At 40.1% G+C, this 13,542-nt stretch overlaps 1 pseudogene; it reads right to left on the bottom strand.

Moving 5' to 3' along the window:
• Window positions 1–5,201: 5,201 nt before the first annotated feature.
• Window positions 5,202–10,677, bottom strand: LOC123101485 (protein CHROMATIN REMODELING 35-like; annotated as a pseudogene).
• Between the last annotated feature and the right edge of the window lie 2,865 nt (window positions 10,678–13,542).

Genomic DNA, 13,542 nt, shown 5'->3' with positions numbered 1-13,542 from the left:
TATAACCTACGTACCCCCAAATGATCAGATACAGAGCCAAAACCCTAATTCCACCGCCGTAACTTCTTGTATCCACGAGATCCCATCTCGGGGCTTGTTTCGGAGCTCCGCCGGAGGGGGTATCCATCACGGAGGGCTTCTACATCAACACCACAGCCTCTCCGATGAAGCGTGAGTAGTTTACCTCAGACCTTCGGGTCCATAGTTATTAGCTAGATGGCTTCTTCTCTCTTTTTGGATCTCAATACAATGTTCTCCCCCTCTCTTGTGGAGAACCATTCGATGTAATCTTCTTTTTGTGGTGTGTTTGTTGAGATCGATGAATTGTGGATTTATGACCAAGTCTATCTATGAACAATATTTGAAACTTCTCTAAATTCTTTTATGTCTGATTGGTTATCTTTGCAAGTCTCTTCGAATTATCAGTTTGGTTTGGCCTACTAGATTGATCTTTCTTGCAATGGGAGAAGTGCTTAGCTTTGGGTTCAATCTTGCGGTGTCCTTTCCCAGTGACAGTAGGGGCAGCAAGGCACATATTGTATTGTTGCCATCGAGGATAACAAGATGTTTTTTTTATCATATTGCATGAATTTATCCCTCTACATCATGTCATCTTGCGTAAGGCGTTACTCTGTTTTCATTAACTTAATACTCTAGATGCATGCTGGATAGCGGTCGATGAGTGGAGTAATAGTAGTAGATGCAGGCAAGAGTCAGTCTACTTGTCTCGGACGTGATGCCTATATACATGGTCATACCTAGATATTCTCATAACTATGCTCAATTCTGTCAATTGCTCAACAATAATTCGTTCACCCACCGTAGAATACTTATGTTCTTGAGAGAAGCCACTAGTGAAACCTATGGCCCCCGGGTCTATCTTCATCATATTAATCTTCCAATACTTTGTTATTTCCTTTGCTTTTTACTTTGCCTTTATTTTACTTTGCATCTTTATCATAAAAATACCAAAAATATTATCTTATCATATCTATCAGATCTCACTCTCGTAAGTGACCTTGAAGGGATTAACAACCCCTTATCGCATTGGTTGCGAGGAGTTATTTGCTTTGTGCAGGTACTAGGGGACGCACGCGCAACCTCCTACTGGATTGATACCTTGGTTCTCAAAAACTGAGGGAAATACTTACGCTACTTTGCTGCATCATCCTTTCCTCTTCGGGGAAATCCAACGCAGTGCTCAAGAGGTAGCAAGAAGAGCCGCGTTCACAACGTGCAGGTGTGCAATGGGCGATGGGCCCAGACCCCTATGCCATAGGATTTAGACCGGCATGCTGACCTCTCTGTTGTGCCTAGGTAGGGCTGCGACGTGTTGATCTTCCGAGGCCAGGCATGATCCAGGAAAGTGTGTCCGGACAAAGAGGATCGAGCGTGTTGGGAAATGTGGTGCACCCCTGCAGGGAAGTTTATCTATTCGAATAGCCGTGTCCCTCGGTAAAAGGACGACCCGGAGTTGTACCTTGACCTTATGACAACTAGAATCGGATACTTAATAAAACACACCCTTCCAAGTGCCAGATACAACCGGTGATCGCTCTCTCACAGGGCGACGAGGGGAGATCACCGGTTAGGATTATGCTATGTGATGTTACTTGGTGAACTTACCATCTACTCTCTTCTACATGCTGCAAGATGGAGGCGGCCAGAAGCGTAGTCTTCGATAGGACTAGCTATCCCCCTCTTATTCTGGCATTCTACAGTTCAGTCCACATATACTACCCTCTTTCATTGATACCAATGCATACATATGTAGTGTAGCTCCTTGCTTGCGAGTACTTTGGATGAGTACTCACGGTTGCTTTGCTCCCCCTTTTCCCCTTTCCTATACTCGATTGCTACGACCAGACGATGGAGCCCAGGAGCCAGACGCCACTGTCAACGACGACTCCTACTACACTAGAGGTGCCTCCTACTACGTGCAGTCTGCTGACGACGACCAGGAGTAGTTTAGGAGGATCCCAGGCAGGAGGCCTGCGCCTCTTTCGATCTGTATCCCAATTTGTGCTAGCCTTCTTAAGGCAAACTTGTTTAACTTATGTCTGTACTCAGATATTGTTGCTTCCGCTGACTCGTCTATGATCGAGCTCTTGTATTCGAGCCCTCGAGGCCCCGGGCTTGTAATATGATGCTTGTATGACTTATTTTTTTGTAGAGTTGTGTTGTGATATCTTCTCGTGAGTCCCTGATCTTGATCGTACACGTTTGCGTGTATGATTAGTGTACGATCAAATCGGGGGCGTCACAACCACCTAGACTCCTCAAGGTGTAAGCATTGTTTTTCGTTTATACAGAAGATGCAAGATTCTCCTACTGCCATATAAGTAGCACATATAGTTACAGTAGACAAGGAGCTCGGCTTTGGATTACGGACTAGCTAAAAAATATTTCAAACAATTTACTCACTCAGCAACATCTCAAATAGTACATAGTATTTTGATTTTGTCTATACACATATTGTCCTTCCTGTATGATGCCCCTGTAAATGGATTATGCTTGCAGTACATAACTCAGTTTACTTTTAGTTTCTAAATTACATTAATCAATTATATATATGCACATGTAATTCAGTAAGATAGCTTATGTTTGTTTATTTTTCCATAGTAGTAGGCTACTTGCAAAATATATTCATCACAATCAGGGGCATGTACAACTATATTTATGTTGTAGATACACTCAGAGCAGAACATGCCCAGTTCAGAAGAAGTTCAATGATCTCTTTTATGTGATGTTCAACAAGAGACTGGACTCAGAAGTATAATAGTTTATAATTTATTATTGGGCCAAAATTATGTCATGGTTTATATAGATGCATCAATTCTTCAAGTAGCTCACTACTTGATTCGGTTATGAGAATAACAACTGCATATAGAGTAATTAATCTTGCTTCTTTGCTAGATGAATAACTTCATTATGGGTTGTGTTGTCCGAGGTAAATTGACACTACCTACTGTAGGAAATTCTAGATGCATTATGATGGGAGTGGCGAAGCCGGAGGGGCTAAGATATCCTCGACATGGGTGCTCGACGGCACGCCGTAGACCAGGAGGAGGATCTCCTGGTGGAGTTTGGCAGAAGCGAGACACTTGGATGTAACTTCATTACAACACAACATTGTTTTATTATTATTATTGAGAATTTGTTTTGTGGTGCAGGAGCTTCAAGACAACATGGGGCAGTAGGCTTCATGGTCAGGATTCGTGCAGTAGTGCACTGATATTTGTTTTGTGGTATAGGAGCTTCGAGACAACAGGGGTAGCAGGCTTCAAAGGCAACACATTTTTCTATGATTTTCTCACCAAATATGAAATTATTTGGCCCCTAAATTCTAATCCCTTTGTGAAAGAAGAGTAATTGTGGAATATGGTCTATGAATGTTGACAAATTTGATCACGTCAGGGACTGACAAAGTTAGTACAATCCTCACTGTTGCACATATATTTCAAGGTAAAATTAAACTTCAAGAACATGATCAAGCAGGAGCTTCATGCAACATTGGATGTGAGAAGGTATGGCGTAGAATCACTGCCGCCTCCATTCTGCCCTGCCCCTCTGCACTGTCCTCGACGACCATGCGGGCCGCTCGCTTTGCAAGCAACCATTTCATCCCCAACCTTTCCTCCCCAGGTTCAGTCCTTCATCCCCAACCTTTTTCTAGATATATGGATTAGAGAAATTCATGCTAAGTATTGATCTAGAGCTTCGATGTTGAGCCACTAAACTTCATTGTAAAACTGGGGTATCTATCTCCCGTTGCAACCCACAGGTATGTTTACTTATTCAATAATGGCTTCAAATTCAATGAAAATCGTTAACTGGACTGCCATGATTGCAGTGGTGTATTATTCGGCAAAAAGTAGTATTGTCGCCTTTTGATGTTTTCATTCACATCCATGGTCATATATGCTTCTTGGATAAAACAATCAGTCCTTATTTTTAATAAAAGTAAACGTCAAGTGATTTGTTTGGGAAAACCCAAGTAGTTAAAAAAGAATAAACTCTTTCCAACCAAACAACCATCTGTAAAAAAATCCCTAACAAAAATGCTCTAAAAATATCTGTAAAAATACTTAACATAGTAAAAATAGCTTTTAAATGTTCACTGTTTTACATATGTTCACACCATTTTTTAAATAATTATGTTTGCATTTTTTAAAAACCTAAAAAAGTTCCATGTTTACTAAAACAAAGTCCATTTAGAAGCGTACAACAAAAAGCATTCTTCTCATAAAAAACATCTGTTCAAAAATGTACCTTTTCCGTAAAAATATATTCTTTTTTAGAGAAATGTTCCAATTTTCATAAAAATGTTAACTATTCTTAAAAAGTGTCCCAAATTTTGTGAAAACGTCCATTTTATTAAAAATAAGGAATTTTCCATGTTTAACCTTACTTTAGAATTGGATATAAAAAATGGTGCACAATGGCACATGTGTCTTTTTTTGCCCGATGCAACGCACAGGCATTTGTACTAGTAAGTACTTACATAAGAGTCACAAATTTAGGCACACAATGATATTGATGCAAAGGATGTTGAAACGCCACTTCAAACTAGTGACTTTAGTATTAAGTAGGATAGAGAATGTAAGAGAAACAACTTAGGCTGACAAAAATGTTATATTCACCTTGCAAAGACTTCATAGCAGAAAAACGTTGGGGCAGGATTTTCTAAGGCAGCATAAGCTATTACGTGTCTATTACATCGGGGCAGGAGTATTATATCCTCTTTGACCAGCCTTACTTCACAGAACCCGGTAAAAGGGCAAAATATATGTAGAGAAGCAAGAGTCAAAGAGCTGAAGCACTAAATGGTGAAAACAAAAATAGAAAAGAAAAGATTGAGACATAGATTGGTAAGTACATATAAATAAACATAAAATATAGTTCAGTTATGAAAAAAATGACAAATAAACTCAAAACAATAATAGCAAGAGAACCATATGCATAAAAGGATACGTGCAAGCTCCTGTCTAGTATAGTTGGATGGTAGACTTTTAACATGTACAGTGTTTGATGCATCTGGAGGAAGAGAAGGCCCATAAGAACCAATAAAAGGTATCGGCAAAGATGTACCAAGTCAAGTCTTTTTTTGGTTCTAGAGGAGCCTTACTTGACAACAATGACAATCTCAAACGATCGGAAAGCCATATATACATGTTGTATGTACAACATCCAGCCTGCCTTCAACTTGCATACAAAGCCTTGATGTCCGGGCACATCCTCCTATTGTCCAGCAGCACATCCCCATAGACGTCGATTCGACTTCGTTGAGATGGAAGTCCCCCGACTTGCAGCGCTACTCACTCCATTCAAACCACAGTTGTGGTATCACCTCCTTCTTGAATGCAGTTTCATAGGTGTTCTCCTCTAGAGAATCAGCTGCTACGAGGCAACACTTTCTTATGCTGCCTGACAGGTAATAAAGGGGTTCAAAACATCTAGAATGACGACTCTTGATGCACCCAGGGAGATGCCTCCCCACATGCCATGGTAGAGCCAAACAGGACTTATGCATCAATAGAGTTGTTAAACCGATCCATTGTCAGTTGTCTATCTTCTGAAGTAGATTTATTATTACCACGGGTCACAAAGAACTCCTTTCCTACTTGCCAGCCCCTTGTCTTAACCAATAGCCTTTCCAAAAAAAACTCATGGGAAGTAATGTACTGACTAAATGCAATGACCTTCTGATACGTCTTCAACGTATCTATAATTTTTGATTGTTCCATGCTATTATATTATCAATCGTGGATGTTTTATATGCATTTATATGCTATTTTATATGATTTTTGAGACTAACCTATTAACCTAGAGCCCAGTGCCAGTTTCTGTTTTTCCTTGTTTTTGAGTATCGCAGAAAAGGAAAACCAAACGAAGTCCAATTGACCTGAAATTTCACGGAGATTATTTTTGGACTAGAAGAAGCCCACGGAGTACCAGAGATGGGCCCGAAGAGTCCCGAGGCACCCACGAGGGTGGGGGCGCGCCCCCTACCTCGTGGCCGCCTCGGGGACCCCCCTGACTTGTTCCCGACTCCAACACCTCTTATATATACCCAAACTTCCAGAACATAAGCTAGATCGGGAGTTCCGCCGCCGCAAGCCTTTGTAGCCACCAAAAACAATCTAGACCAGCTCTGGCACCCTGTTGGAGGGGGAAATCCCTCTCCGGTGGCCATCTTCATCATCTCGGCGCTCTCCATGACGAGGAGGGAGTAGTTCACCCTCGGGGCTGAGGGTATGTACCAGTAGCTATGTGTTTGAGCTCTCTCTCTCTCTCTCTCGTGTTGTTGATTTGGCACGATCTTAATGTATCGCGAGCTTTGCTATTATAGTTGGATCTTATGATGTTTCTCCCCCTCTAATCTCTTGTAATGGATTGAGTTTTCCCTTTGAAGTTATCTTATCGGATTGAGTCTTTAAGGATTTGAGAACACTTGATGTATGTCTTGCATGTGCTTATCTGTGATGACAATGGGATATTCATGTGATCCACTTGATGTATGTTTTGGTGATCAACTTGCGAGTTCCATGACCTCGTGAAGTTATGCATAGGGGTTGGCACATGTTTTCGTCTTGACTCTTCGGTAGAAACTTTGGGGCACTCTTTGAAGTTCTTTGTGTTGGTTGAATAGATGAATCTGAGATTGTGTGATGCAGATCGTATAATCATACCCACGGATACTTGAGGTGACATTGGAGTATCTAGTGACATTAGGGTTTTGGTTGATTTTTGTCTTAAGGTGTTATTCTAGTACGAACTCTAGGATAGATTGAACGGAAAGAATAGTTTCATGTTATTTTACTACGGACTCTTGAATAGATCGATCAGAAAGAATAACTTTGAGGTGGTTTCGTACCCTACAATAATCTCTTCGTTTGTTCTCCGCTATTAGTGACTTTGGAGTGACTCTTTATTGCTTTTTGAGGGATAGTTATATGATTCAATTATGTTATTATTGTTGAGAGAACTTGCACTAGTGAAAGTATGAACCCTAGGCCCTGTTTCCTAGCATTGCAATACCGTTTACACTCACTTTTACCACTTTCTACCTTGCTTTTTTATATTTCAGATTACAAAAACCTATATCTACCATCCATATTGCACTTGTATCACCATCTCTTCGCCGAACTAGTGCACCTATACAATTTACCATTGTATTGGGTGTATTGGGGACACAAGAGACTCTTTGTTATTTGGTTGCAGGGTTGTTTGAGAGAGACCATCTTCATCCTACGCCTCCCACAGATTGATAAACCTTAGGTCATCCACTTGAGGGAAATTTGTTACTGTCCTACAAACCTCTGCACTTAGAGGCCCAACAATGTCTACAAGAAGAAGGTTGTGTAGTAAATATCACCTTCTCTCTCGCAGATTCCGCAAGTGCCACGATATTGGTGAAAAATCTGGCCTTCACACCATCGGCCACGTTGATAGACCGGACCAGATTATCAACAGTTACATCTGTCAAGCTGGAAGCTCTATCTGCAGCATCAACTTCTAATATGTCTGACAGGCATGGATGCATGTACAGGGCAGTTTCTATTGCGTGTTTTTTACTTCTCATAGGCTTCCAACTTATGAACGATTTATTTCTGCTTGGGACCGAGTTTCAAGAAGACACTGAAGTCTACTAGTCCAGGTAGTTCATCCAAGATATCACCCTTGTAGTAGTGAAGCAAATCTTTTGTTAGTTCTCTGGGACTTCTAATGACATGTGATTTTCTCGTGAAGTTATCATTATGCAGTAGGGTCTATTCTACTGACTCGGTGAATTTATCAGAGACCCCTTTTGAAATCCTGCGACCTAATATTCATAAGTAAACTTTGGGCGTACAAGATTCAAGATGTTGAACACTTCTGCGACGTGATTCTGGGAATGTATAGGATGAGATGCTACTATCTTGAGAAACTTTGGGCGTACAAGGTTCAAGATGTTGAACACTTATGCGACGTGATTCTGGGAAAGTGTAAGGACCACATTACGTGGAGTATGTCCTCTGCACAGTGATTCTAGCACATAGTCGACTCATTCCTAGGTGTATGGCCCTCATCCATTATAAGTAGGTTAGAGACCATAAGCAACATGTCCCAGCATGCAGCTACGACGGTGACACCCCCATCACTGTTAATGATCCAAGAGAATTGGGTGTATCCAACCAAGAGGATATTCCTATTGGCTTGCCAAGTGTTAAGGATTTCCAACTGATCTGCTCTGTCACCCTTGACAGATCACAAATCATACAGTGGTATGTCCTCCACTTGCCACCGTTGAAATTCCCGTTTCCATGTACCTAATATGCCTTAGGGAGTACAACGAGAGGCCTTCCAGAGGGATACTTTGCCAAGAGGCTCTGAATAAAACTAATCAGCATAAATGTTTTCCCCGAACCAGGGGCATGAGCTAGAATGCAACCTCCTGGTTTGTCAGAGACTAAATTCTTAACCAGAAAGTGGAAACCTGCCACCTGATGTGGTATCATTTGCTTTTCATGTCTTGGATGAATAGCAATGCCTAACACATTGAGTTCTTCAGCGACTCTAACATCAACAGTGACAATCTCATCAGAATCCTTTGAACGCTTTTCAGAGAAATATGATCTTGACCTTGATGCCTGACATGAGGTAAACATAATGTCAATTGATTGTTCCAATCATACGTTTAAACTTCAGTTCATTCCAAAGTTTATATTATGTCATCATTAAATTTTTGAAAAATTATAATGCATAACAGTAGATACCGAATATCAGAAAATAACAACTACATGTGCTATACTAGAAAAGTTTATTCATGCTGGAAATACAGGAATAACCAAAATAACAACCCATGAGGTCCGTCAGGCTCTGCGGCATGAGCAAATGTGTCAATTTTGTCAGATAAGATGGCATGAACTAATTCTCAGGTATGATTGGCATATTGTGCCCCTTTAGGCACTTGGCTCTTATAAAAACAAATTTTGTTCAAACAATGTAATAGTGTAATACAAAATAAAAAATGTATCTCAAAGCAGTTCCAACACACCAAATGGGAATCCCACACGTGCCTGTGGGCCACTTAGCTGTTGCTAAAAAGGATATTTGGTAAGAACTTCCGAAATTAAAACTACATATGTTGCTAACCGGCCTCAGAGTTACAGAAGCATCATCACATATCTTAAACAAATAACATACCTTTCTCCACTAATAATCAATGATTATGTCAGCCCTTCTCTCACAATCATACCGCAGACACGACATACATGGCCTAGATCTTCATGAATCTGTATTTCATGATTACAGACGTTGTTCACCTCTTTCTCATTGGCTGCCTCTTCAAGTGTGTCGAGATGGCCAATAAATATAACTAAATCATTATGGCAAACAACATAAATCCAAGTAAACAATTTAATGAAGATAAAGTTTGCAGATTTCTCTTATTGAGCTGAGCTCATCTATTCTCAAACTTTACAAGTTGAATCAATTTGCAGATAGAGCACGAGATCATAAGCACAACCATAAAATTACAAAATGATATGTTTCAAAATGCTGCAGCAACAAAAGTCTGTGATTATAATTTGTACATTAGAGCTTTCAAGTGCCACTGAGTGCTCATTCCAAAAATCTTCAAGACCATCACTTTCCTTTTCTTGTATATGCTCTTCCTCCATAGGCTCATCTTCCCCCATAGGCTCATATTCCTCCATAGGCTCGTCTTACCCCAGAGGATTGTAAGGTTCTGAGGGCAAATCAAATACTGCTGGATTTGCTTGATTTTTTCCCTTTTTCTTTTCTTGGCACAATTTCAACATCCCCATCTACTTGGGAGCTTGGATCAACTTTTCGTTTTTTATCTCCTTAGGAAGTGGAGGGGAAACTTGTGTTTCTGCTATTTTCTCCTTATGGGTAACAACCTACACTGAGAAGGAAGAGTTACGGCTGGAAGATGAAAATTTTCAGCTTTGAATTGGAATATATTCAGCAAATATCAAACAATTATACTCCATTATTTTCAGTACAAGAGAATGGGGTACTTGTGAACTACGATGCGTCAAATAATTATGGATGAACATTAAAAAAATTGAAAACAAATATAACAGTTTCGCAATGCCCTTCAGAGACACTGATGAGGCAGTGCAAAGTTGATGACAGCCAGATCATGGATACATTCCTCAGGTCTTTTCTGCAATATAACTCTCTCAAACAAAAATGCTGATGATTGGTAGCTGGCCGAAGGATACTAATTCATTAAAGTTGCACTTGGAATACAAGGAACAATTTGACTGTTTTGGTTGTCTCTTTACTTCATCAATTCCTTTGATTACCACTCTCATGAGAGCAACAGCCTGTTCTGATGGTATCAACTGTTTATTTTTCTCAGGTGTCAGTTGTTCTGTGTGCTCCTATGCTTTCATCATCATCATCCGAATCAAGAACTATTATGTCACTCTTTTTCTGTTCTGTTTGCTCGATAGAATTGGCCATATTAGTTTCAACACTCGACCCATAACTAAGAGCGGGCTCGGGCAGAGTAGAAAGGAAAGTTAACAATTGGACCTTCTGAGCATACAAGCTGTCCCACTCCTCGGTAACACTGCCACATCCCCAACTGCTAATCGCATTTGCAGTAAGTGAAAGATTATTGATGGGGCTGGAAGGCTTTCTTTTTCTGCGGTAATACATGCCTATAGAAATAGATGACTAATTAGTTATTATCATATAAGAGAGAAGAAATAAATTTGCACCAGCAATGGAAGTAGCACTTTTGCTGATGTTGCATATAAGCCCCATGCAAGGTGGACAAGAAAATGTGGGATGCGTACAAGGCAATCATAAGTAGAAGCACAAACAGTTACATGTGGAGAACTATAATGATCATAAAATGCAGCGGCCATTATGAGTAGTCAACCCACTAATTGTTTAACACAAGCATAGTAATTGATGAACAAATAGGCACCTTATTCATCAATTCTTTCTCCTAGGTTTACTAGGTATCCTTATTTTTGGCATCGAGCTCTGTATTTCACCTGGTACAATCCAATTAAAGTAGTAATGAAACTTTATGAATAAAGCTAGTAGCTAGTAGCTACTAGAGATACACTAGAAATATCACCTACAGTAAATTCAGTCCAAATTCAAATGCTGTTATTTGCTTCTAATCATGCACAGAATACTCAGAAAAGGAGTCTCTAAAGAAAAGAAAACACAAATGTGATGTGAGTGTAAAGGGCAGTGGAAATACTTCAACTGGGCAAACTATATTCACACTAGCATTTCAAAGAGCAAAGTTGCTTCAATACCTACAAATATACAAGCTTGCAAACAACAATGTACTAGCAGGAAACAGATCACCTCAATAACACCCATGATCGTATCCAGCATAGCAAAGAACAATACTCATGAAACAACCAGAGAGTGGAAACCTGCCAAGTGATGTGGTCTCATTTGCTTTTCATGTCTTGGATGAATAGCAATGTCTAACGCAATGAATTCTTCAGCGACTCTTAACATCACCAATGACAATATCGTCAGAATCCTTTCAACGCATTTCATAGAAATATGATCTTGACCTTGATGCCTGACATGAGGTAAACTCAATTCCAATGATACATTTAAATTTCATGAATGCCATGAAAAACATTGAAAATAATGGTAAGACAAAGTTCCATATTTGTTACTAAACCCATGTCCTGCGCAATAATTGCCAGGCCACATCATCTATCTATCTATTTATACTAAAAGCACAACATGGTAGAGATAGAAGAGTAGACTATAAATTCTCACAAAAAGACAAAACATCCAACCGTTGGTTGAACAGACCAGCTTATTGATCAAATTTTTGCACAAACTATTCCGTTTCAAAAACAGAAAATGTTTGAGCACAGACTGCATGAACCACATCCTACCATTGTTTATCCTCGCATACCTATCATTTTTATAATGCATGGCAACAATGCATCTAAAAAAGTGGTGCTTCCACTTTTGGAGAAGCAGGAAACAATAATCTGCCATGCTTCTGTTATAGATTCCCGTTAACAAATCCAAACATGTATTAGTCTACAAAACAATATCTCAAATATCCCTGTTAAGCTAGAAAACAACCACAGAATAGACTATTAAGCTTCCCACAAAAATTATTTGAAGATAGGGCTATACTGCTACTGTAGCCCTATGTTTTTTGTAGACATAACAGAAAGCCAGGCATACACAAAGACAACAAACAGACAATTGCATAAGCTACAACCATAAGCATCAACAAAATCTATTGTATTAACTACTAACATAAGCATCAACAAAATCTGATACGATTCCATTTATCTATGCTAAACTACCACATCTATTACCGTTATCCCTTACACTTTTATATGAATCTCAAGGAACAAAAGAAACAATTAATCTACATAGGAAGAGAAATGAGCAGTAAACAAGCACAAACCAAAGTCAGGAAGTCAAGATTAATGCACATACCTCAGCGAAACACAAGGGCCTTCATCTTATGGTTTCCCATTAGCATACAGAACTACAAAAGGCAGCAGATCTGCACTCCTCACCGTACACACAGGAGTCAGACCAGGCAGAAGTTAGAATCGCATCACAATATCACATGGTCAAATTTGAGCACAAACATCCGACCAATATTTATCTTGTTTCTTTAATCTTTTATGCATGGCAACACTACACCTAAATAAGCGGTGCTTCCACTTTTGGACAAGCATTCATACATGAAGTCATTTATTCTTTACAATTTCTTCGACAAAAAAACAAACTCGAGTTCATCCAAACACACTTAACAGAAGAAAGAAACCCTAGCTGCCAACAAGAGCAATCTCCTCTCCCCTCAGCCTCTCACCGATGATCCGTCGCTGCGGCGCGGAGGGGAGAGGATTCTCTTTATCGTCCTTTGTGCACTAGGTTTTGGTCTCACAGCACCATCGCTCCTACCCTAATGGCGGTTTCATCTCGAATAAAAGTCCCCCGGCTCCGATCCCGTCTCCGTGATGCCTGTTGCGGCGTTGTTGAGGTGCCTGGAAGTTTTCGTCCCCATTTTTCTTGATGGACGACGGGCTGGTTATTTGTGTTGTCCGTCAGCATGGATCCATGTGCATCATCAAGGCAACATCATGTTCTTTACCAACCTCTTCTCTCAAGCCTTTGCAAGCAAGAACGCCAACTTGGTCTGACGATGCTAGCCCCGATGGCATCTTGACACTGGTCTAGTTAGGGTCGCCCAGCCCTTCTCTTGAGCCAGAGATATAACTAAATGTATCGCCATGCAATTATATGCAGGCTAAAGAAGGTAAGCATTGGACTATCAGAACTACATGTCAACATGGTCCTTAGATGTAGAAAGATTGTTTTGATTTGATCCAGAAATTCCATACAAAAGGGTCCTAGTTCTATGTAGTCAAATCTGAATGGCAAAACAAACAACACTTTACTGGCTGTACCAACTGCCAGGATAGCATACCAGTACTAATGAGGGTCCTATTGTTTACCATTGCAAATTAAAAGATGTACACACTAAATCTGCAGGTCTTCAAAGCTACT

Source organism: Triticum aestivum, chromosome 5A (assembly GCF_018294505.1).
Source record: "Triticum aestivum cultivar Chinese Spring chromosome 5A, IWGSC CS RefSeq v2.1, whole genome shotgun sequence".
NCBI classification, from domain to species: Eukaryota; Viridiplantae; Streptophyta; class Magnoliopsida; order Poales; family Poaceae; genus Triticum; species Triticum aestivum.
The sequence above is the reverse complement of the archived record's forward strand: the minus strand, read 5'-3'. Positions and strand labels throughout refer to the sequence as shown.